The sequence below is a fragment of the Chiroxiphia lanceolata genome, chromosome 3 (assembly GCF_009829145.1).
Source record: "Chiroxiphia lanceolata isolate bChiLan1 chromosome 3, bChiLan1.pri, whole genome shotgun sequence".
Lineage (NCBI taxonomy): Eukaryota > Metazoa > Chordata > Aves > Passeriformes > Pipridae > Chiroxiphia > Chiroxiphia lanceolata.
Window position 1 is genome coordinate 2,851,675 of NC_045639.1, and position 26,807 is coordinate 2,878,481.

At 43.8% G+C, this 26,807-nt stretch overlaps 1 long non-coding RNA gene across 1 annotated transcript in view; it reads right to left on the reverse strand.

The window, feature by feature from the left end:
• Positions 1-26,807, reverse strand: part of LOC116783784 — a 147,869-nt gene that overhangs the window by 60,297 nt on the left and 60,765 nt on the right. Inside the window, exons 3-4 of the long non-coding RNA XR_004355831.1 lie at positions 16,470-16,582; positions 4,836-4,925 (exon numbers count right to left, since the gene is read on the reverse strand). This is a non-coding gene — a long non-coding RNA (uncharacterized LOC116783784). The remainder of the gene's footprint in view (positions 1-4,835; positions 4,926-16,469; positions 16,583-26,807) is intronic.

Here is a 26,807-nt window from a genome sequence, read left to right on the forward strand (position 1 = left end):
AATTGTGAGCCACCAAAAACACAGTGACATTACAGGGGGTTTGCATAGTGCTGTGATTTATTTTACTAAAAAGCAACCCACAAAAAATTTAGGAAGGAAAACAAAGGTCGTAAAGTTGTCCAAAGCAATCAATCCAATTCTGTTCATGTCTAATCTTTCTTTGCACGCTGATCATTACTAACTTTGTCCCTTTCTGGGCATCCAACAGGGTCTTTTCAGCCATGTTGTCATCGTATGTGTAAGCCAGGAGAAGGTGGGAACACCCAAAGAACTTCATCCTCTTGGAAAGGCTGTAACAGCACTGTAAAAGTTCTGCTCATGGCAAAGCAGACCTTCCGTTCCAGATGCATCCCCAGGCAACCACACTGCCAAAGGAATATCTCATATCCCTGCCTTTTTTGGGGCTGACACAAGAACTGTTGCTTCAAACAGTTTATGCTTTTGGTCCTTGCACACGAGGTATTGTGAGCAAGGGCTGTGCCTCCCTGAGATAACACAAGGATGGGGGGTCCCCAGACTCACTGGTAATGAGGTATAAGTTTGTCTCATGTATTAAAAGCATCTTTTAAAACCTCCTCTTTACAAGACAATACCGTTAAACTGCCGATGCACATCAAGAGGAGTGCAACTCCAGAGGGAAATTCAGTGCTTCCAGGCTCTCTGGGAGAAGGCAGCTGCCTTCTCATCCCCACCTCACTGCATGGAAAATGTACCCCAAAGGAAGTACAATGTACATGTCCTTCTGCTGCCTGCCTGTGAAAACACTTGGAAATGCCATGGTCCCACCACCCACCACCAAAGCACGTCCTATCAAGTTTAACAGGCCATTACTATCTTCCTGCTGCCTCCCTCAGTTCCCAGGGGAACACACCAGTGACTCACTTTCCAGAAAGTCTAGGGAAGGCCTTTCTCACTTGTCTTCATAATTCCAGAGGCTTTTAAAAGAATTTCTCCATAGCCCCAATGCATTCCTTTACCTTCCACAGCTTTGATTGTGTAGGTCTTCTCCACAAAGCCCAGCAGGCAGGGGTTGTGCTCCTGGCTCCTCCACCAGCAACCCTGGCTGCATCCTCAATCCAAGTTTTAAACTCTTTGCATACACTTGCTATTTGCAGGCTATGGGAATGGACCTGGCTGGTGGCAATAGCTTGCACTTTTCTTTGAAAAGGTCTATATTAACACATCAAAATACTGCTGGGTTGTTTTTTTTTTTAATATATTTAAATATGTATTTTTATAGTAAATACAGGACACTGGTCCAAGTCTTCATAGGCAGTGAAATGAGGCCCTTTGGAAAGATGAATTTGGTGCTATGACCTTGAATCATTCTCTATACACAGAGGAAAAATTGTGAATCTGTCACATAACAACTTTTATGTCTCATATTAGTCCTGTATGGTATTGCCATATACATCTCTATAAATGTAACACAATACTATATATATACATGAAATCCACAAAGGCATCCCAAACACTCCTGGGTCGTTTCCACATTCCTATACGCAGCGCAGGAATTTCAGCGCTCTCTCGGTGCAATCCACAACAGCCCATACCATAACCTGATTTTTGTTGGTAGCCTCCTAAAAATCCCAATCTGCATTTATAAAAGCAATTGTAGCCTGTTGCTTATGCCTTTGGAATGGAGGGAAAACTTTGGCTTGTCTCATGCAGTACTTTACCTGGCATTTGGGTGGTCTCAGGCCAAGACTATACAGAAAAGGCTTCAGAAAAAACACCCCATTTAATCACATAAGCAGTGTTTTTCTTGAATCACAGGCACTGGAAATTTTGCCTCTGATTACCAGCAGCCTAGGCTGAACACACACCAATAAAAGACTGAAGAAAATATTTTGGGGGAAGACTGCAATGTGTCCCCTCACAATTTTGACTTTTTAGGACACTCCTGACAAAGTCTGGCTGTTTACTTTTCCACCAGGAAGCATGGGAAAGCAGAGGGCTCACGTGATTTGAACACCTCCTGTGTTTCAGTTTTCTCCTTCTTCTCTACTCTGCTCTCATCTCTTGGGGTTTTGATCCACAGAAATCTTTAGGAAGGTTTATTTTTTCTACCTACAGAAGCTTTACTCATTAATGAAGGGCTCATCTAGTGAGTTGACATCATCATGTTTCCATAACCTACTATTCCCTGAATCACCCTGGTCTTCAGCAGGGATTTTATTTTTTTTTTTTTTGCATGATAAAGTCAGTACTTAGATGAACATGCTACCTGTGACAATAAATTAGTTCTATTTAAGATTTCTGATTAAGTTTGGATAAGCATCAGAACAGGTTTTTTAACTGTTACTTTCAAATGCAGCGTGAGAATAACTTCCAAAGAGATGGAAGCATAAAAAGTGTCCCTCATTTATACTATAAATCTACACCTGCAAGGGGAAATGTCTACAGACACCTCTACTTGGATGGCTGGAGACAGACTCTACTAGGGTATATTTTAAGCATCTTCCAGGGAAGTATCTGTTCTAATGAAGAGCAACAAGACTTCTTTATTTCCTCGTGAGGTGCACTGTTTTATCCAGTTTCCATGTATCAGGTCCTCTCTGTGCAGACACTCACAATCCTGGCAAACCTGGCCAAGAAACACTCTGTGTCTCAGAAATGGAGGTTTACAGCTAACAGCAAAGAGCCATGCAAAAAAAACCCCCAAAACCAGCAACTGTGGAAGAGCACAACTCTCAGCATCCTGCTACTTTCAGCCACTAAAACATTCTGTTAAAAATCTCAGGGACAGTGCATACATACATATCTTAATTTTCTCATTTTAAACCCAGCCAGAATTAGCGCACTGCCCGTATCCAAAGGTGCAGACCTTGTTGCTCTAAACCTCCTAAAGTTGTATTGCTCTGGGAAAGGACAGGAACCATAAAAAGCCTGAGCTGGGAGGCAGCTTTTATGCCCATGTTCAGGCCTCTAGTAAGCTGTCCCACGAAACGTAAAGAGACCTCCTGCTCAGCCAGGGCTCTGATTTCCATAGCCTGTGCCTGCAGCACTCCTGTATTTTATAAGCCATATTAACTCACCTCTTGCACCGGGAGGTTGGGGCAGTGGCACACTGTCTAATAATGGAACATATTTGTTAATACTAATAGACATTTGTAAAACTACCACACGCCTTCAGCCTTCAAGTCAAAGCGCAGGATGCTTGCTAAGGCTGTGAAATGTATGATGTAAAACTTGGGATGTTTTGGTTACAACATATCTCATTTATTTTTACTGTCATCACCCTCCCTGGTATATAATACCTGCTGCATGCAGAGTGAAATATTGCAGATGTTTTCAAAATAATTCTGGGCTGGTGGAGAAACCAAAAGGTCTCTTGTGCATAAGGTCTGGTTCTTTTCAATTCAAAACAACTAGGTAACAAAGTTTCTGTGTGCTGGTATTTTAAAAGGCCTGGATTCCTCTGAGCTGACTCATACTTGCACTGCCCACCCAAAAACTCACCTCTGAGAACTTTGAGAGAGGTTCAATCGCCATTTTGATACCCTCAGGATTCAAGAATGAAGAGTAAAAAGATAAAACTAGTTTTAACTATTCATTAGTTTTTGGTACTTCACATAATTTGTGCAGTGGCTTCAGGGGTTTAATTGAATCGCTTTTCCCACCTTGTCTTAATTTTAATTATGCAGCAATCATTTTTACCAACCTGTGCAAAGGAGCCATATGAAAATGTGACATATGACAATATACATTTACCTAAGCTCTAGGACTACTCTGACCTACAGGCAATTAGCTACTGCCTCCAGCACTCAAACGACCAATTAAAGAGTTAACAAAATGCCCTCCAAATCACCTACATGTTCAGGTTTTTTGGACTGCCATGAACATTATACTTCAACTGATATAATTTTTGACTGACTGATTCACTAAGTCTGCATCGGCTAAAATTCTAGAGCCATGCCTGTAAAACCAAGGAATCAGGTTTTATGAGGTGCTTTCATTGTCATTAAAGACGATCCCACCTTAGCCCTTTCCCTAACAAGACAATCTTGCAGCAGTCATTACAAAATGTGATCCCAGCTTGTCGTCAGGGAAAAAATGGCTTGCTAGGTCAATGAGGACTGCACTAAGTTCATCTCAAGGATGTAAGACATCCGTCTGAGTGGCTACCAGCCAAGAACAAAAATATTAAAAGAGACACAAAGGACCCGTTTTTTCAAGACCTGGTTCCCACAGTTTTACAGGTAGCCAATTCCAGAAATCCAGGGAGATTAAATCAGTAGTCACAAATGGATGCCTTTACATCTCTTAATGATTTACAGTGTACTAGTGAGCATTTCACTGCAGAAAACAGATCATTAACAGCCAGAACCACACAACAGAAATGACCCTAAGATGGACAATTTCAAAGAAAAATGCATTCAGATGTGTTCTTGCATGGGAATCAGAGAGATCCAGGACACTGCTAATTATACCAGCTGAGGGAGAAGTGAAGGGTGGTAATCTGCCCAGGAAATCCCGAGTTCCAGTCCTGCCTCTAACAATAACTCAAATTGTGGTTTTGTAATCTCCTTTCCTCCCTTCCTCAGCTGGCAATGGGGTTTAACAATAGCCCCTAACATATATTTTATGTGGTGCCATGAGGACTGACATTCTGAAAGTGCTTTGAAACCAACAAATTGTCTGGGTGGCCCTCCAGAATCTCACGTGTTGGGTATTCTGTCACTATTCAGAAAAGTTCCGCCTTCTGTGAGCAATGTGGTTTCATGATGGTATCTCACAGGTAGAGGTTGATTTGCAAATCCACCACCAGGATTCCATTCAAGGAAATCCTGGCTCTGCAATGAAAAACACTGATGTAAGAGATTGGTACAGACCTGAGGCTTGCATGCTGATTCTCAGGTGATCTGATGCTGTTTCTCTGAAGTTGACTGACATCACGGCCTTAATGCTTGGAAGAAACTTTTCTGGATTTGAACAGAAAGAGAAGAGTATTACTGGTGTTCCTTCTCTGGCCACAAAGACCCCAGTTCTGCCCAGATTTACACTGGTGAAGCCCCACTGGCTTTGCAGGGCCTAGGAGGTGCTGCTCTTCTGAACCTGAAGGCACACTGAAAAGCCAGCCCAAAAACCGGCCCAATCTTTTGGATGCCAAAGATTAGCTCTATCTTGAAGATAGAGCTAAACAATCCAGAATGGAATTTCTTTTCCACCCTCTGCACTTTCATTACTAAGACAAGGCCCATAGGGCATGTTGGCCAAACAGCTTCACTACACAAACATGGTAAGGTGAAGTGAATGGCATCACAGAGAGAAATTAATCAGTCCAGTGACTTAAGGCTACTTGTCTTAAGTCTTACCATGTGGGAAACCAATGTCTGGCAACAGCAACCTTAGCACTCCTGTTTTCCAAGTCAGTGGCTTCAGGGAGCATCATGGAGGTGACACTCTTGGCCTTCAAGGGGCTGGGGAAATCAATATTGGCAATGTGAAGGACACTTAATGACAGTCAAAAAAATGTTTGTTGGTTTTTTTTATCAGTGAAAGAGACATGAGGGAAAATAGGTAGCTATAAATGGCCAGGTAGGAAAGATAAAACAAAACAAAATAAAATATACAAACAAAATAAAATACACATAAATAAACAATAGTTTATTTATTTACAATAATAAATAAAATAAGATATACAAAAAACTCCAACCAACCACCACAAATCAAAAATAAAGACAAAAAACCCCAAAGAAAACCAGTAACAACAAAACAAACAAAACCCCCCAAACCAAAACAAAAAAACCACCCAACCCACAAAACTCCCAATGCATTTTTTTTTTGGCTGTATTTGCTGTAAAGGCCAGTGAAAGAGAGTGAAAAAAGCAACTTTTTGGCACCCAGAGCTGCTTTGCTTTGAAAAATATGGAGACAAACTTAACAATGAAGAGTCGGGATTCCATAGGGTTGTTTATGTATGGAATACAGGCAAATGCATATGATTATGTAGAAGTGTGTCTGTGTGTAATGTAGCATTAACACCAATTCTAACAGCCTTATGAAATGATAGATTAAAAAGAAAGAGAGGAAGAAAGGAAAAGCAAGCTAGATTTTTTCCCCTCTTTTACAAATATGGTGCAGTTTACAGAAGCATGGTCCTTTTTTAGGAAGAATTCTAAATGCATCATTCAAATATTGTTTGAGCTGAATACATGATATACATATCATGAATACATATAATCACAGCACAGTCTTTTGTGGAAGTTCTGAAAATAGCATTGGAAAAAGCTGACCATGAGTTTCCATCTATGGATTTGCATTTGGTTAACATGTGTGAACCGACTCCATTCATCTCATCCTCAGAGGGAACCATCCTGCTGCTCCAAATGGCCAAGCTGAAAAGTTTGGCCTGAATGACAGGAATCATTTCTGTGGGTCTGATGTCAAGGACAGCACCTACAGGTGAAATTATGGGAATGAATTGGGGAGCTCCATTGCACTGAAAAATCCCTACAGGTTATGTACCATAACAGCTACTGCATTGCAAACTGCAGGCAAAATATGAGGAGCCGTGTGGCAAGTAAAGTTGTAAGTTATCTGCTGATTTTCCTAACCTTTTTCCACCAGTTCCCCTTTGGCAGGAAAGTTTAAGGTTGCTGGGAAGGCTAAAACTTCCTTCTCTCCACCTCCAGTCTTCCAGGATGTAGCTTAGTTTCTCTCACTTCTTCCATTGCAGACTGCTGGGGAAGGGCAGGGGGGAAGAGGGAAAGGGATAAATCAGAAAAAAAAAGGGCAATTAGGAGGGTGAGCTTCAAAAATCTCCACAGCCCCTCTCTGCTCAGCTGGGAAGGTCTGTGCCGAGGGTACCTGGAGGTCAGAGGGGACATCGCTGCCCTCTGCAAAACCTGTGGGAGCCAGTGAAGCTGGAGGATGTGGGAAGGGTGGTAGGGAGAGCTGAGTGCTCTAAGTAGCATGTTTCCTAGGAAACCTTCGACAGCAAATATCACATTAGTCCTGCCTTGTGGCCCAGCTCATGTGATGTCAAGAACAATTTCTCACAACTCAGCTCAGAAGGTTAGCAAGACTTGGTGAAATGTTCAGTGACTCTGGCCTGGCTTTCCAGCTGGGAACAAAACATGAAACTGAGGGTGTTTGCATTGTTTTGGAGTTTTGTGACAAATTCCTAAGCAAATGTTTTGCTACTTTTTTTTTAAACATTATGGTGGATTTCCCTCATGAGTGAGTTTGCGGAGACTCACCCAGTTGCTATACTGACTCTTAAGGAACTTCATTTAACAAAAGAAAGAAAAGAAAAATGGAAAAACAAGCAGTCTCATGGAAAGCCTTAGAACAGTCAGATCACTGTTCTGCTTGATTAAAAAAGCTCCGTCATAGACTTCTGGCATTACAAAACTTTGTTTACAACTATCCTTTCTAATTTCTGTCAGCTGCAGCCTGAAAATATCCATAGTCTAGCAGATTTAACAAAAAAAGACGTAAGCTCTGGCAGCTAAACTCAGATATGTGATGCACTTCAGCCTCCCAAGAGGGCTCCCAGTAGCTCTTTAGTCTGGGACCCAGCACCTTGGGATGGGTCTGAGTGCAGGGATGCAGAGTTTTGGTTCTCAAGGCTACACGACATTCTGAGGTTGAGTATTTGGGGGGCTACGTGGTACCACAGACCTACGCCTAGTGTACCTGTTACGCACAGCTTGTATCTTTCTCCCCTGAATTCTTGTAAATTGGCCTGACTGGAAGGCGACCCTGGTGTATCGTACAGGTAAAGTCCCACACTGCTGCCATTCCTAGTGGTTTCACATCTGTGACTTCGGTGGCATTGGACTTCTAATTTTTTAAGAGAAAAGATACTAAAACTGAAAAATCTTCCTCTGGTGACACACTTCATCTCATACGTAGTGAAATATTAAGACCTTTTTAATGGAAAGTAATATATTTAAACAAATTAAAAATAGTCCCACTAATTTCTTTTTAATCATAAGCTAACTTAGGTGTTTGACCTCTTTATTTCCTTTTGCTGCTTCTCATCTTCAGTGATTTGAGCCCTCACATCTAGAGGGTTTTTTCCCTTTTTTTTTCACTTCCCAGGGAAATAAGCGATGAATACAAAAAAGAACAAGGCTGCTTGAGGTAACTGAGAAACATCAGCATTGAAATAGGTCCACTGCTTCTTTTTATCCCATTTTAGGTACAGGAGGCCTGATGGATCAGCTTTTCCTTCAGGAAAGCCAGGATTAAGGAGGTCAGGTCAGCAGTGTGAGAATGCCTGTAAGAGCACTGTGGGAACACAAGGCTCCCTTATTAGCACGTTAATGTACTGAACCTGAAGCTCATTTAAACAAGATGGAGACAGTTGAGTTCTCCCCCCTCATCCCAAATCTGCAGTGCCCTCAGAGCTGTTTGATCCGCCAAGTGACAAATTTCCGAAGCCGTGCACTACTGGAAATCTCATAAACTAGAGCAAGTGCAATAGGATTTACTGACCACTGCAAACGTTTCTCTTAAGATCCAAAAGCAGAGGTTTACGCAGAACAGCAAAGGCTCCTGCTGAGATTACAGCAGGTGAAAATATGCCAGAGCATTGAGTCCCCTTGACCCGCCACCGGCTTTGTGGGAAAACAGCCCTCACGGATGGAACATGGCATCCGCCCTCATGAGCAACATGGTACCTGCTGTCATGGAGAGAACAGGGCACCTGCCCTCGTGGAGGGACATGGTACCTGCCCTCATGGACCGAACATGTCACCTGCCCTCACAGAGGAACATGGCACCTGCCCTCATGGAGGGACATGGTACTCGCCCTTTTGGACAGAACATGGCACCCGCTCTCACGTAGGGAACATGGCACCCTCCCTCATGGAGAGACATGGCACCTGCCCTCATGGATCAAACATGGCACCCGCCCTCACGGAGGGACATGATACTTGCCCTTTTGGACAGAACATGGCATCCACCCTCACACAGGGAACATGGCACTCACCCTCACAGAGGGACATGGCACCTGCTCTCACAGAGGAAACATGGCACTCGCCCTCATGTAGGGAACATGGCACTCGCCCTCATGTAGGGAACATGGCACTCGCCCTCATGTAGGGAACATGGCACCCGCACTCATGGAGAGACATGGTACCAGCCCTCATGGAGGGAATATGGTATCTGCCCTCATGGAAGGACGTGGCACCCGCCCTCACGGAGGGAACATGGCACCCTCCCTCACATGACACCCAACTGCCCATGAACCTCTCATCCCACAGCCCCGAGCCCTGGCTGGCACCTCCAGCTGGCCCCAGCTCACTTGTGCTTTCCTCTTAGGCCAGGTGTTTTCACTGTCCCAGGTGTTTCCACCATCCCCTCATGCTGGAGGTACATCCCCTCACAGAGGCTGTGAGGGGGGGTGGGAGCTGCCCCCATCATTTCCCACCACCCTGTCCTCACCTCACCTTCTCAGGAGAAGGTGGCCGAGGAACAGGCATTTACTAAAATTATACAAAACATTTACTTAGTAAAAATATTAATAATAATTAAAAAAAAATTAAAAGCCGTTTCCCTCACTATCAAACTCGGTGCTGCGGTATTTCCTGGCTGACAAAACCACGCTGCATTTTTCTCCCCACATGCTCTCCAGACCGAGGCTCCCACCCTCACAAGCACACACACACGTGCTGCACACGTGTCGTATCTCCCAGACATGTAAATGCTTGGGGGGGTTAAAGTTAATTCTATCCCAGAGCAGTAACAGATCTTATAACACTTTCAGTGATGCTTCCTGTACACTAAGGGCCTGAACAAACCAACATTTAAATGCTGGTAATGCAAAAATAGCCATATCACCTTCACCTGAGACACCTGGATAAACACTCCCTCTTCCTTCCCAGCTCCCAGTGATGAAAAGCAACACCTCACTTGTGGGAGATGCAGACAGAACCTCTGGGGTCCCTACCAGAATGTTGTCACCTGTTAAGGATCGGGATGGGAATGCAAAGAGCCAGATTAATACAAACACAGACCTAAATAATATCTCAGTATCTTATAGATAAATGATTTGGAAAGAAATATCTGTTCTTATTGTGAGGAAAGATCTATAACTCACTCTTAGCCTTTCATCACCAGGAGGAAATATACTGCGACTTGCACCAATCCATTATCTGTTCTTATTTTCCTCTGTATGGGTATTTATCTCTCTGGTTCACTCTTTATCAACCCAGCCACCCATGATCACCCAAGCACAAGGTTCATGTGGGGCCCAAGCCAGCCCTCCCACTTGAGTGGGAGTCTCTGCTCTTCTCTGAACAGCAAGAATAAGAAGTGTACAGCTTGTTTTCATACTCTACACGACATTTGTCCCTGTCCGCAGCCGAAATCCCATCCTCACATGATGTCATTTTGTTGTGATGGGACACTGGGTGGATAAAATCTGCATGGTATTGGTCTCAGCACTGTAAATCTGAACAGGAGGGGCTGGAGCTGAGCATTCCCCCAAGCCTGTACATGTCCCAGCCTGGGGTTTTAGGTTGGGCATATTTTGAATTCCAGCTTGTTAGAGTTACTGGCTCATGCACCCGTCTTCCCTCCAGCTCCCAGAGAGGATCTAGGGCTGCTTCCAGCCCTCGCCTCAGTGGTTTCCAATCTAATATTGGGATTAAGATTTGCAGGTACATTTCTCGCTCCCAATCCACAAAGGCAGTAACCCTCTTACTTTGCATTTCTTTCCCATAAGTGCCGAGATCCCTCTTGTGTAGATACATGTGCCTGGTAAAACACGAATCTCTAGGATTTTGAGGTAAGATCAAATTTCAGCATTGACAGTCACTGATTCACTCTTTCATTCATGGAAAAAGATACACAGACTTCATCCTGCCTAAGTATGAAAGATGTTTTTTTCCGAGGGATATTGCATGCTGCAGCCAGCAACTTGGGGTGTGTCCTTTGTAGAAGATTCCCCTATTACACCAGCTTATAAGAAAGCTTCCAAGAGGGAAAGTGTATGGTTTTTAGTTTGGCACTGAGATAATACTACTACTAATAAAGAGTAAGCATTTTCTGCTATAGCCTGGAAAGAGTTTGCCAAAAGTCAGGTTTTTGTGTAAAAATAGCTGCATGTCCACATTGGTTAGTTTCTCTTGGAAACTTTAAAAAAAAGAAAAAAGCATTTTTTGATGGCTTTACCCTGTACTGCCCAGCCACATTAAGCCGCAGTAAACTACGTTCTTATGGTTGTCACAACATTTCGCTCTGTGTTGCTTGTGACAGGAATAATCTACTAAGATACATAAGGTGCAAAGTGCTGCCTTTCTGTCTCTTGAGTTCCTGTAACAACCCCATGCAATTCCTGCTGGAGAGGTGCAGGAGCAACTCCCTGCCACTGCCACAGCTGACCAGAGCATCTGGGCCAGCAGCTCTGGGCAGACTTGACCCCAGTGATCAGGTCTGTGGGGATCAGCCTTCATCCTGCTGCACTCCCCCTCCTCCTCCCCTATCCCAGCCTGTCATCAATCTCACTAAAATGACAGCAGACAAATGTTAGCCTTTGCAAAGATCAGATGAAATCTATGGCTTTAGGGCTGCTCACCAAGGAGCGGTGTAGGCTACACCAGACACGGGCACCAGCAGTCACCTCCTCTGCATCAACCCGCTCAAATCAGCTTGGCAGCCATCACAGTCATCGCTCCACGGGCAACCCGAGTGCTCAAATAGATTTTGACAAACTTTAATGCTTCAGCCTCTCCACAGAGTTGGGGTTTGGTATTTTTTTTTACAGCGAGATCGCTCATTCAAAACTTTTTTTGGGTTGGGGGTTTTGAGTGCGTTTGGGGCGACGCTGGAAGCCACATCGACAGCAGCTCAGGAGTGCACAGGAGCGGGGTTTGTTTGGGTTTAGTACACTTGGCCCTTACATATTCAGTAACCTGAATTCTGCTAGCCAAGGGGAAGGGAGGAGGGGAAAAAAAAGAAAAAAAAAGATTACTCCATGGCATAAATATGCTGTATGTGCCCTTGTCTCATGCAATTTCTTTACATCGATGTGCAGGAATATTTATCCCCAGTAGAAATGTTTAACTAATCTGGTAAATGTCAAGCCATATGGTGTACATTGTAAGGATTTCATCAGGCCTTTTTAACTCTTTGTGAAAGTCTCTCCCTCTCTTTGCCTCTGCTTCCCTCTTTTTTTTTTCCTTTTTTCTTTTTACCCTATTTTTTTTCCCTTCGTTGCTGCCCTGCCAGAGCCTACAAGGAAGGAGATAGTGCAGGGAGTGTTATTAACAACAGCTAGATCAGGGATGTGATGTTCATGGTTTACAATAACAAGCAGTATTAACCAGAAGTGCAACTCATGAGGTGCCTTTACACTGGGCAAAGAGACATGCTGAATGTAATTTTTATCAGCAGTGACCTGCAGAAGAAGATCACTAATAATTTTTTTTTAAAACAAACTGTCCACCCCAACAATGCACAAAATTCCCAGGGGCTACCTCATCTCTTATCTCTTCCTTTGAATAATCAAGTCTTTACAACAAATAAACTGCAGTTCTCCAGCACTTTCGAGTAAAGGAAACGTTTCTGTACTGTAACTATCTAGTGTATCTCCCAGAAAGATAGAGTGCAATTTACAATAACCAATATCAAAAAAGAATAAACCGTTATGTTCGTGCCAATCCTTATTCATGGTTTTATAACAAGACATATCTGTTTTCTTCCTATAAATCTTGACTCTATTTTTAGAGTTTGCAAATAATGACTCCAGTCTTTGGCTGCCTGCCACTTCTGTGAAAAACTAGAATAGCCACAGTGCAAGACTATATTATTTAAAAACAAAAGAAAAAGGGAAAACAAAAAGAAAAGGATCTTGTTGAACTCTGTGTGTATTCCCTACCAGGAGAGACCAGCTCCAGGTAGTGATAAGTGATGCAAATGTGCAGAATGTGCCATGGAAAGCAGGAGCAGGATGGAAATTTGGAGGAACTTCCACACCTATTTCTGAATCCTTTTACCTAAAACAAATCGCTTGCACCCGCGTGAGCCCTTTGCTGTATCACCAGCAGACACTTGCACCCAGTGAGGTGTGAGCAAGCCTGGACTCCTCTGCTGGGCACTGCTGCCTTCTCCTCTTAAGGGGCCACCAAACCTTTTTTTAGCATCTGTTGATGGAGACAACCTCTGAGGGCAGGGGATTACAGAGCATTTTTCGCTATAGTACAGCTCAGGAATGAAAAAAAACCACCAGGACAAACTACCACCTTCAGCCGAGGCCTCCGGACATTTTAGAGCCGTGGAAGGCGAGGGAGGGGGAGCTGCAGGTCAAGGAAAGGATAAGATCTGGGTGGCTGGGAATGGGGAGGGAGAAAGAGGAATGTAGTGAAGGAGGTAGAGAAGGAAAAGCAGGGAAATGACAGCATTCAGATAAATTTAGCTCTGAATCCAAACTTCGGGGGGAGGGGAGGCGTTTCCTGCCCCAAAACCCCTGAACTTTCTGAGATTCTCCCATATCGCAAGTGATTTACCTGTAAAGAGAACTGAAAAGGGGGAAAAAAAGAGGGAGAAAATTGAAATAAACAATTCTCTGCTGTTTAAACAATCTTTCCGTCCTACTCCCCCAGGGTCAAATGTTCAGGCACAAGGACACAACCAAAAAAAAAAAAAAAAAAAAAAGGAAAGGAAGAAAGGAAAATCATTTTAAAAAGAGGATCTTTACGCAAATGCATTAAAGGCAGTTTTCATAAGTGCAACAACAGTATATCAACTGTTAACACAAAGTGCCTTCCCCACGTACCTGCCAGTTCCCTGACTCCAAAATATTTATTGGTACATTATACTTAACATTTCATCATTATTAAGGACATTATTAAAGCGAGTAATAGCACGACAGCTACTAGTGTAGTCATCTGGGCTTTGTTATGTGCAAGTGGCTTGGAAAAAAAATAGAGAGGCAAGGCTAAGTTGTAAACACACCAAAAAAAGGAACAAGATGACAAACATTAATAATTAATCACAAGCACTAGTCTGAGACTTTTACTGTGAAAGCCACAAGATGAATGTATCTATTAGCCATGTATATCTATTTTATTTTATTTTTTTTTTAATTTCTTACACTAATGTGTTTCTAATAACAGCATTATCCGGCAGTATAGACAGCTTATGCCTGAACAGCCTCTCAGCATTCAGGAAGTTGTTGACAAAGACTTCTGCAATAGCCTGTCTGATTTTGTGTTATTTCCTTTAATTGAACCAGTAAGACCTGCACTCTTGCACTCCTGACCTTTGCTCAGAAGGCTAATTTGAGATTAGGGTAGTCTGAAAGTAAGAAATGGGGAGTGTATTTTTAAAGCACAGAAACATTTCTATAGTAATAGAAGATTAAGATCAATTTCAGTACGAGGATCCTTTCAGCCTCAAACCACTCTGCTCTTAAACGGATCTGTGGAAGGACTTCGGTGACACAATATAGTCTCTTAATTTCAGAAAAGTTAAAATCACTCAGCTTTGTCTTTGTGCTGAGTGTTTTAGGGCTTGTAATAAAGATGATGCCCATGACTTTGAGTCCTTGGTGTCTTTACAGTCACCCAGTAGGACATTCAAAATTCCCTTAGGAAAACTTACACAAGAGCATAAAATATGTCATGCCAGATAAATGATTCTTTGTGGTTCTTATATTATTCTGGTCTAGTACTGAAGGTTGCAATACTTAAGCCCTGTGTACTGCCAGGGAATGAATGACACAGGCTCCTCAGTGGGAGAAGAGAGCCCAAGTGACTTGGGAGAAGGCAGGAGAACAAATATTTTTATTCCAGCTGTGAACATTGTGCCATTATAGTAGAGAGAGTCTGCTGCACAACTCTGTGCCAAAATGCAGAGGAATGACTAAGGCCCACATGAAAAATGGGACCAAACTGTGGGGGGAGCGTGTGTGTTTTTAATATGTGTGGACTTACTCGGTGTGTTCTCAGGCACAGTGATAAACAAACAGAGAAGCTGTCTGAGGGACTGACCATGACCCAGGATCCAGCGGCTACTCCTGCTCCTGCCTCTCCAGGTCTGCAGCTGCAGGAGTGCCTGGGTGTGCTGTGCCTTCAGCCTTACCAGGCTTCAAGTGAGCCTGCCTTGATTTAAAAGAAAACCTAGGAAAGTCGATAAGGAGTTTTCTCTTTGGGTTTCCCTGTCCCCATGCACTCCATGAGGATCCAGCTTATATTTTCCTCACAGAAGGAGGTGCGGAGATGTGCTTTTCACTGGGAACAAGGGACAGGAATGAGCTGCTGTGCTGAATCTGTACCCTTTACCACGCAGAGAGGGGATAGGACAAAAAGAAGGAGCTGGAGACCAGTTAAGTGCACTGCCCTTCTGCAGTGCTGTACACAGAATATTCCTATTTGGAGCCAGAGTAACATGTTTCCCTCAGCTGCAATGTTGCAATGGGGCTGATCGTGCTGTCCTATACAAGGACATCCACTAAGTCAGGAGGAACACTTCAAGCACTGTGTCTGCAGGCAAAAGACCCAACAGTTGCTGCTGTAACGTAGATTTAAAGGCTGTTCCCTCTATTTACACATGTAGATATTGTAATGCTGCTATGCAAACAGTCCTCTGTGGACTTTTGCTTGTGGATTTTATTATAACACATTCCTGACTGTGAATGGCACCTTTCCCTCTGCAATATCTGCTGCTGTGCCCTTTGTGTGTTACCTTCTGACTCTTTTCTGGTTTTGTTACTTTTCTTGCTGGCAGGATTTAAAAAGTAGGAAATGAACTTTCCTTTCTCTTCTCTAAGTGATGCTCACGGCATGTGAGCTGCAGTTGCATTGTATTCCCTGAACTTTGCAGTCACTGAAAACACGAACAGTATGTCAACTTGTTCCTGTCTTTGCAAGAGAATTCAAGGTCAAGCTGACCAGTGAACTCTCGTATTTAAACAGAGTAAGTCAGTGCTCATCCACAGCACCGAAAACTGCCTCTAGGACAGACGTTAACCCTGTGCTGGGCCTCCAGACAGCGCAGCCCGTGTCACGGCTCTTAAAGCAGTTTGCTGCTGCTGTCAATAAGAGCTGGACATACTGCACATGTCTACCGGGCCTAAACAAGTGTCCCTTCTTCGGATGTGCACGGGAGGCCCTCAAGGGGTTAATACATGCCATTCCTGAGTTCAGTGAAGGGACAGGGAGAGCCGAACAGCGGGAATTTCAGGATGTTAATAGCCTCTTCTCTTCCGATTGGCCCAGAACGAATGCAGGGTACAGTAAATTGTCCTTGTCAGCTTAGCTCACATGATGATATGCTTTATTTCTAGACATGCCTTGAATCTGTCCCTTGAATTTATGTTCAGAAAATAAACACTTCCAGACGGCAATAAAGCATTCAGTTGTAGCTGGCTGTTGCACAGTCTCAAGCCAACCAAAGCCATTTACTTTAGAGTTTCTAGAGCTTGCAAAGCCTTGGCTCCTTCAGTTCCTGCTCACGTTAGCAAGTGTCCCCCCTCACCCTACCCTTGGATTTGAAAGGATGTCCCAACTTACTTGGGAAAGCTCCAGAGAGTTTTGCTTGGTTTCCATGTGGGCACCGCCCCGAAGGATGACATCAGGCCGCACCTCAAACACGCAGACAGATCCTCCTGTCTTTTACAGCAACACTGAGAGAAAAGAAAAAAATTAATGTCGGCATGTTGCAAAATAAAGATATCGATGATGCAGGATATGAATTTTCTACCATAAAAAAAAAGGTAAATTAAACAGCTGTTCCATTTGTGCCTGATGTGGCTAAGGAAACAATCAGTGGCTGGCTGATTTACTGATCAGGAAGGTTGTATGCAATAATCTCCAGGTGTTTCTGAGAAACACCCAAATAGAGCTGCAGTGTTTGTTTGCAGCCAGTAATTTTATGGCAATCCTTTCCCTCCTCAGTTCCCCTCAATAACACCAGTTTATAACTGCACAGTTACAGTATAGGGGAGTTTGGCAAAAATCAATGGTAAATGCGCATAGGAGACAACAAAAGAGCAATACAAATAGAAAAAGCCTCGTTACAGCTTTAGTTTATTAGAAGTGTGTGGATGTCAAAATGCTTTCTTCAACCCAAAGGCACTAGAAGAAGAAATACTAAGTTATATCCACATTTAGAGCTGGGCAGCCAGCACTCCAGTGTTAGACTTGGAACAAGGTGCAAGAGCGCCGTGCATAGGTGGGTTTCATTCTTCTCCTGTTTGACACAACACAAAATTTCTGCTCAGGTCCATTCCTGCTGAAAAAAGTGCCCACAGAGGAACCCACACGGGGCCAGAAGCAGCTCTGAATGTGTCTGATTGTGAAATCATTTGATAAGAAGGCAGGAGAACAGCAGGGGTACTGTTCTGTTCTAGATTATAAACTCATTAGGAGATAAGGATGGCAAAATAGGAATACTCCAGGTATCAGGTGGAACTGGACTAAATTCCCACAGAGTGCCTGTTGGTGAAAAAACTGCCTGCTACAGTGTCAGACTGGCCTAAAAAGAGGGTGACCACAGAGGTGGTGGATCTCCCACCCACCAGTGGGGAACTTGGTCTGGGGGGGAGATGGCCAAGGGATCTAACACAGAGATCAGTGCAGAGGCTGGTGGTGGGGGACATTCACTGGGCCAGTTTCCAGCAAGACACACACCAGAAATTGCCTGAACAGAGGAGGACAATTCTTGCTGAACCATTTCTTTCCTTTCCCCCCCACCAGCACCATGCAGCAGGGGTGCAGAAAACATCAGTGTGGCTGGTTCAGCAAGGGTGTTCAAAAAAGCTTTTACAATTTCACAGGAAGCCAAAGGGCAATTACACTTAACACCCATCCCCTTTCCTTTTCTCTGGCTATCTTGCTTTCTTCTGTTTCTCATTGGCTCTCATTCCCATCCTTCCTTTCCTCTTCTCTTCCCTTGATGCCATTCAGGGACTCCAAAGGACTAATTCAGCACAGCACTGGCAGAGATAAGTTAAAACAATGAGGAGATTTGCAATTAGGGAGAGTTTTAAGGATTGGGAATTGTGCATGTTTTACAGTCATCTCTTGGTGATGGGGACTTTATCTTAGGTAGATAGGGCTCCTTCCTTGGCTGCCACAGCCCCACCCTCCTGCACCGAGTGAAATTCCACATTTTAACTAAGGTGCTGCTGTATTTCAAACATATCCCATCGGGGGGAAAAAAAAAAAGTTAAAAATGTACAATGTACTTTGGCCAGGGCTGATTATCAATGGTGTACATGCCTTTAAAATCCTTTGTTAATGAGGTATCCTTATTACCATAATCAAACACGCTTAGAAACTTGTCACAGATAAGCAAAATTCTTTACATTCTTTGCTCTGTACTTTCTTTTGGCATCTCTTCCCCATCCCCCTCGGTGACTGCTGAGCTTCTGAAGGTTAGGGACCGGTAGTGCTGGAAATGGAAGCCCTCTGTTTATCCACACAAGAGAAGGAACACTCAAAGCTTCCTTACTCTGCTGCAGAAATGACCTGAACAGTGACCTGAGGAGACCACCCTCCTGAGAGAGGAGAGGTCACCCAGCCTCCACGCAGGATCTGCTCAGGGCATCCTCTGCAGAGAGAGCGAGGGAGAGATTGCAAATCATCCAAACTGTGCCAAATTATGTGTGAAGGTTTTGTAATGCAGACTACTGTCCACCAGGGATTATATTAAGAACATCAAACCCAACACAGAGAGAATTTCATTTTATCCTTAAATTCGACTTGCAGTGTTTTATTTAATGCTTCTTATCAACCCTCGTGACCCAAAACATCTCGCCACCAGAAAATACTTTAATAAATTGGGCAATTTGTGCAGAGGGCCATACAAATTTAGCATGAAAGACTCCTGCTTTTAATTTGTTCATACAGAACATGGACTCCTGACAGCCACTCAGGCAGCCATTCCCAGTCATTCCAGAAACCATCTCTTCTCCCTGTGTTTACAGAGTACCTGTCTAAATAGCACAAAAACTTGATTTAAATGTGAGCTGGTCTGACATGAATCAAGTGATTGATAATTAGAGCAAAGTTAGAAATATACTCAGCTCAGGCAGGGGAGTTTGCGCATCACTACATGTCAGCATCCAACCATTTTTATTCCGAGACTGGACCATTTCATGTGGAATCACAAGCCACAACAGCATTTTTCATAAATCTGACTTCTCGTTACATAAATATACATCTTATTACTTGGGCTTGTTCGGTGGGGTTTTTTTTTAACCTATGAAAAAAAAAGGTTCTGCTTTACTGTAGCCTTTAACAGACGGATTCACTTATTTTTAGATTTGAGAATGTTTCTGAGAAATTACTTTTATAAAGAGACAACCTGCAAGGATAGGGAAAAAAACCTCTAAAATCTCTCACGGAAGGGTATGAGAACTGCACATTTTTACAAACTCTTTGATGACTTCATCAGGGCTATGATAATATATCAACCACATTCTTAGGGCTCAGTTAACCCTTAGGCAAGTGGGAAGGATAGTTAGCAGCTCTGCAGGGAGCACACTTAGTCAGAAACAGTATTTATTGCCTTTCTTCAAGTGTGGCAACAGAGACCAAGGTTGTAGGACTCTGTCCTCATGTTGTCTGGTTGATTTTCAGACCTGAAGCTCCCCAAGACCTTTTGCTTTGGTGATGTTACCAAGAGCTTTTCAACTGCTTTTTGACCTGGTGTGGAAGGAAAGGGAGAGTTTCTTCCCCTGGGCACCACAATTAAGATCATGAGAGATTTGTGGATGTCCAACAGCCCATTTCCAACATCAGTTTTCTCTGAAACTATCCTTTTTCAACCTGAGAACAGCAGACAAATACTGAATATATCTTAATGTTACTCATGAGTGTAATGCCTTACCACTATCTTACAGGTGGGAAACTGAGGCATAAGAATTGAATTTAGTCTATAGCCAAACAAAGAACCTAAAGTAAGTCCAGTTATGAGTCCTGAGGACCCCTCCAGCTCCTTTACTGCAAACCCACACTGACTTCCCTGCATTTCTTTCCTCTGTGGGAAGAAACAAACCTCAAAACCCCCACAGGAATACAACAAAACAAAATTTTTGGCTGTTAGGCAGGACAACGCAAAGTAAAAAGCTGAGGAAAACTCAAGCTTCTGAATATATGAATATTTGATTACTAAATTTAACAGAATCAGTGTTTGTAATCAGAGCCTAAATGTGTAAAGTAAGTAGAACAGATCAGGAAACAGGATATTGACCATGTGTTTGTAAATATATATATATATATGTATATATATATATGAAACAATAACATTACAATTCTCCAACTAGCAGGACTCAGTTAAACTCATACACCAAATATGGGTACTCAAGAGCACTTTGGTGGCTGAATATCAGTAAATGTGTGAAGAAAAGCCACTGAAAATCTATACGTTACTTTGGAAAGTGAAACAACAACTCCTAAAACACGCTGTTATGTCATTAAAACTCTTGATACTCCCGTCATCCTCCGTATTGATCGATTATGACTGCTCATGACCTTGTGAGGCAGGAAAAATCCTATCATTTCAGATGGCAGGGGACCCAATCCTGTTCTGGAGCTCTCATCCCAAGCGTGGTTTGAGACAGGCTTTTGCCTGAGCAGCCAAAACACTCATGAAAGGCTACGTGGATTGGGGTTTATAATCCGACAAAGTACTTGGCTGCAATACTGCCTATTAAAAAGTCAGCGTTTGCCAAGAGTTACCACACAATTACAGGGATGGCTGTAGCATCTCCAGAATTACAGGGATGACTGTAGTATCTCTGATAAGCCAGTGTGGGAACTGCAGGTTAATGGTATCTCTTAATGGTGATGGCTGTAATGTAGGTTAATGGGATCATAATTTCCTTTCCCTGGGAGAATTTGTGAATTCCTCCATTCATTGCCATTATTTTTAGTAGCAAATGAAGGATTTGATTCAGACCTGGAGATGTTTGCACCAGGAGGTTTGTTCCTAGTGAAGAGCCAGTTTGACTAGCTGAAACCAAACCCAGCCTGATGCCCCCAAGGGGTGGTGAGGAAGGCTCCCTGCACACACTGATATCACTCTACCCCAGCACGTTTGGTGCTGCCCACATTTCGGACAGTCCATCTCTTGGGCTCATCCCACAGCGTGCCCCAGTTGTACTCCTGATGGGGAACACTGTGACACAGCTCACTGAGCTGAGCCAAATCTTTCATGCCCTAAAACCCAGCACGTAGGACATCAGGGTGGGGGGTGTGTTTAAAGTACTTTTTGGCTCACAGTTGAAGTTTATCAGTGATCTGAAGGCAGATCTTCCTGACCACGTCCCTGTCCATGCTTTTCCCTGCACTGCCTGCTCCGTCCTGCCCTTCAAGCCCTGCTGGTGGAGATGCTGGAGGGCACAGGCTGTTTGTCCACACAAACCCCAAACTTTGCTGAGTTATCAGAACAAGGCACGCCTGACTCTCAGCTTCTCAGCCGCGGCGGGGGGGGGGAAACAGCAGAAGAGCACACGGCTCCCCTCTCATTTCTGATGCGCTGCCAAGGCCCCAGCTGGAAGAGGAGGGGGGGCTTTGATGGTTTTGGACTGGTGAGGCATCACCCCCTCCTAGTGTGGCCCCCAGGGCTGCTTTCCAGGCGGGTTTGCTGGGCGCTGGTGAGCGTCACACAGCTGGCATCGCACACTGCAGTGAAAACACCTTCCAAGGGGGATCCTGTCTGCCCTCTCACTCTTTTCCTTGCTGTTTCTTCCTGTCCCTGCCGTAACCCACTGCCCGTGGCCGGTGGTCTGTCCCTCCAGCCACACTGGCAGGGCTCTGGTGGTGTGTTAATTGCCCGTGGGCCGCCCGCCAGCCCCGTCTCCCATTTAGTGATCGCCGACGTGACCCGCGTGAGTGAGCGAGCGCGCCGGGTCAAGGCTCGCCGGGGCCAAGTTCAAGGGCACAGGCTGGTACAGACATATAAACAAGGGAATGGTATGTAAGCAATAAAGACATAAAGGTTAGGATCAGGGCTAGCAGTACAATAAACAGCTGTGATAACCCGGTTTGTTTATAGATAAAGAATTTACTGTAAAATCTGCAATGTGCAGGATACGTTTGTTAACGCTTTAAGGGATGTGTATTTTTAGATCCTCTTTTTGGTTTTTTTTTTTTTTGTTCTGTGAGTAAATGTCTCTCCAAACACCCTTTTTTATTTCTGCTTTATTTTAAATCAAGCCCAGCAAACACATGCTTATCACATCAGCTAGAAATCTTCCCCTTCAAAAATCCCTCCAAACAAGCCAACACGTTCCATGGGAGTTTAAAACTGCTGCTACAATAAATGCACACAGCCCAGTCCTTAATATTTAGAGCTTCCTATTGAAACACCCACATTTCAAGCAAGGAACATCCCTTTACATCCTATTTTTCCTAATCCAATTCTAATAAAAGTAAGTAGAGTAAGCACAATTTCATTAGGGCTCTTGTAATTTTGCACAGCGTATGTTTTGCCAACTTCTGCTTTTAAAATATATTTCAGAGTGTAGCCAAGCGTTTTGTGAAATTACCACGGTGCTTCTTAGGTGTCCTGTGAGGCTCCCATAAGAAGTACCATATATTGTACTGCAACTATTGATCCAAATGGCTACATTTCTAAAGCAGAAAATGATTGTGTAGTGAAAGCAGTGCAGAGGTGCAGTAAAATGCCCTCAAGTATATAAAGACATAAAGATTAAAGTCACCCTGCAGGTTCCCTTTAACTCCTCCAAATCCACTGTGTAATGTGTTCTTTTAGGATAAATCAAAAACTTTGTACAAATTAACATGACAGGTGCCAGTGTTCATAAATAAGATTTCTCCTCACCAACACGAGGCTCCAGGAAAGTTTACTTTGCTCTAAATACATGCAAAAGCTGTTAATTAAATTCCCAGATGTCCATAGAACGTCTGAATATCTAGAAGGCAAAATAACACCCCAAAATTTGTCAGCCAGAACACGTATTCAGGCTAAGAAATTGAGTCTTCAGTACACAGGATGCCCTAGAGTGTTAATACCAACAATTTTCAGTTCTGTGCTTAGTCTTCAATAAAGTTTAGATGATCTTAAAAAGGAAAATACATAGGTGGACTCTGTCATAGATGCTTTCTCCTCCACAGCACCAAAGTGCCTTTTCTAAACTGTGGAATACACCTTTTGGCAGTGTAGTCGCACGTGTAACACAGGACTTGTAAAAAGCATTTGACTGCAGGACAAATATATTTGCCCTTGCATTGCTTTCACATTCATTCTCGGGATCCTTGTTGGTACCAGCCATTTTCCCCATCTTTAACCCTCCCAAATGACACCAAAAAGTGAGATATGTGTTGCAGGTGTCCGACAGGGCTCCTGACACACCCGAACAGCACAATCAAGCTCAGCCCATGATCAGGGCTCTCCAGTTCCTCTTCAGCCTAATTAATCAATAACAGTAGCATCCCAATAAACTATATAATTTAATGCCTGCTCTGAGCCAGATTCTTCTTTGTCCTGTTTCTGCTTCCACTGTACTCAGTGGATAAACAGTCAAGGTGAAATATTTCCCCCAGCCAAGCTGATGGTTGAATTCTCCAGGATTATAAGGGAACCGATAGATCCTAAACAGATTAATCTTTGAAGAAGGAAACCTTTCAGTCCCCGGCTCCTAGCTGCTCCTGTACACAAATAAGGTATTTTCAGGAGCTTGTACTTCAGGAGCTCTGTCACTGAAATAATCAGTTGATCAAAACATCCTTATAAGTCAAATTCTGGCCCTCTCTAGCTCTGGTCAAAAGACAGATGGATGAAAAGGCATTGCTAATGCAAACCCCTATCACGTCTGGGGCCTTTCCCCTGCACAATTATCCCGCCTGGATTATTCCTCCAGGACTGTGACTGATTTACACACTACAGGAGTGTATCTCATCTGGGAAACGAGTGCAGCTTTTTAATTATTCTCTGCACCACGGTATCACCCGCAGGGTTTTGGTCGGAGCCGCTGTGCTCGGTGCTGCACATTGCGGGAGGACAGGATGGGGCCCACCCAAACTGCTTCCTGCCTGCCTTACAAGTTGGGCAGAGAGGTAACACAAGGCTGTGGTGAGATGGCCGCAGCTCAAATAATGAGCAGGTGTCACTGCACCCTACCTGCCTTGTCGTCTTCAAGGGCTTGGAGGAGTCACTGACCAAAAGGAATTCGAAGGAGGAAGCTTGGTGTGAGTGTCGTGGGGAGCTGCACCATCAAAGCCTCAGGGTGCTGCCCAAAATTATTACCTGAGAGCATAAACCAAAGGACAGCGTTTTAGGAAGGGCTCTGACAAAGACAACAAGGCTTTTATGTGGGGTATGAGAGCAAGGAGGCAGCGGATGGCGGTGACAGGAGACAGCATAGAGGCTGTGACAGATTCCCCTGAATCCAGAGCCAGGCTGGGAAAGGGGGGTATCCCACTGTTGCTGAGGTGGAAGGAAACAGGGCAATGTGAAAGCATGGTCTGGGCCATCCACCTCCAAACACAACACCCTGACACAACAAAACCATCCATTACAGGTAAGGCAAGCAGAGGTAAGAAGGAATTATTCTGCAACAGGGTTGTCCTGCAACCGCATAGAATCACAGAATAGTTTAGGTTGGAAGGGACCTTAAAGCACATCTCATTCCAAGACCCTGCCATGGACAGGGACACCACTCACTACCCCAGGTTCCATTCAGCATGGCCTTGAACACTGCCAGGGATGAGGCATTTACAACTTCTCTGGACAACCTGTACCAGGGCTTCAGCATCCTCACAGTAAAGAATTTCTTCCTAATATCTAATCTAAACCTACTCTCAGTTTGAAGCCATTCCCCCTTGTTCTGTCACTATATGCTCTTGCAAAAATTCCCTCTCCCTCTTTCTTCTAGGCTCCTTTCAGGTTCTGGAAAGCCGCAATTAGGTCACCCCTCAGCTTAAGCATCTTCACTACCATGAAGAAAAAAAAACAACAATAACAAAAAAGCCCTGCAAGGTTAACCCTAATTCATTTCCCAAGACCCCAGTCACTCCTGATGCATTTGATCTGTGGAGAAAACTGTTTGAAGCTGGGTAGCATGTCTGTGTCCTTCCCACCTGGCCACCCGTGCCCCAGCATCCCTGGGCTAAGAGAGAACAAGCACAGAGGACTCAGACAAGTTGGACAAGGCGCCTCCAGGTCCAAGCTCTGGCAGCTGCTTTCATCCTGTGCATCTATCTGAGAAAGACACTGCTGGAGGGGACCCTCGCTGGCCACAGGAGGCATCATTAGAGCCATGAGCTGGCCTTCAAACCACTTAGAAGTGGGTTTGCTCTTCGAAGAAATGAAGGAAGAACAAAAAAGGAATAAACACCCAGCTCAGGTCTGCCCAGACAGGTGGCGTATGGAGGGGTCACACACGTGTTGGGGGTTGCCCTGCATTTCCCTTCGGAAACTGGCGGTCCCAGCTATTACATGACAATTATCCGGGAATTCAGATTTACGAGATTCCTCACCCGGCCAATAAAACCAGGAGGGAAATATAGAGATGTCCATAAATGACATATTTTCATGCTTTGTGCAACCCGGCCCCGCGAAGCACTTTTGAGCAGCTAAGCAATTTACATCTAATAGCAAAGTGTTTTTTAATCAGTCAGATCAATTTGTGAAGAATTGGTACATTAGGTATAGCCATATAGCAGAGATCCTTATAGCAAAGGTTTAGAAGTAATTGCTCCCTGACCCAATGAACACTGTATTACTATAGAAGTTTGTATTCTATTAAGAGTTAATAAGTGACCAAAATCTAGACTAATACACTGTCAGGGTTCATTATCATTACAGGTTCTTGCTATTTTTCCAGTGCCTTTTTGCTCTGCTGTTCTTGCTACGTATGGAAAACCTATATCAAGATGGTTGTCATGGCAATGAAAAGATTTGCATGTGTCTTATCTATCTATTTAAATACCTTCTTATGGTTTATAACTACCATAATACATCCCTCCAGCCCTGCTCATCGCTAATTTAGAGCCAGCCCAGTGCGTCTGAGGTCAGCGATACCATCGAAAGCATGTTGTCTAGACAACTCCGAAGCTCCTGTCCATGGGATAATTGTTTTATGCAAATAAAAAAGTACAATGGTGACATGCTCATCCATGACTTGAGCAATCTGCTTGTGCTGGGGCTGGACTGAATGAATCCGTGATCACATTCCCACCAAGAGCATTTCCTGCATCCTCCAGCCACGGCGTCATTGGTTCAACGGTCTTTTTTGATACCAGTTTCTTTTGATTGGGCCTGAAGCTGGTTTGAGATGAGGCTGATACTCATCTCAAGAAGAGATACTGGAGAAATCTGCTCTGTGTGTGTATGAGCACATAGTAAGTATGCTGAGTTGGTACCAAGGGTCTTTTGGGAGGGCATTAAAATTTAAAACCATCTCGGTAAAGATTCCAATGGGTTCAACTAAAACATCTAAACTTTCCACCTACCACGAATCTAAATTCTTCCTTTCTCCATGTCTTTCTCCATGTCCCTCAGATATTTCCATCAAAACACACTGGACTGAGATCATCCTTTGAGAAGATCATGTGGAAGGCATGGAAATACTTTGCAGATGGAGCAGAAACCTCTCCTCATTGAGAGAGCAGAGAAACACCTGCATCCCTCTGCTTCCCTCTTTTATCTTTTCTCCTACAGGAGTTCATGCTTTGCTGCTCCATTCAAATGGCTGCAAAGGTAAATATGGCTATTACTGCACAAATCCATAATGCACACAAGGCAATGTGCAGGAGGAAAACACAGAGGGAGGGAACAACAGCTACCACTACAAAAGGATATCTCTGAAATCCAAAAAAACAGACTCTTCATTCCTCTTTGATCTCCCTTGCTCAGTTGTGCCTTTCCAGGATGTCCAC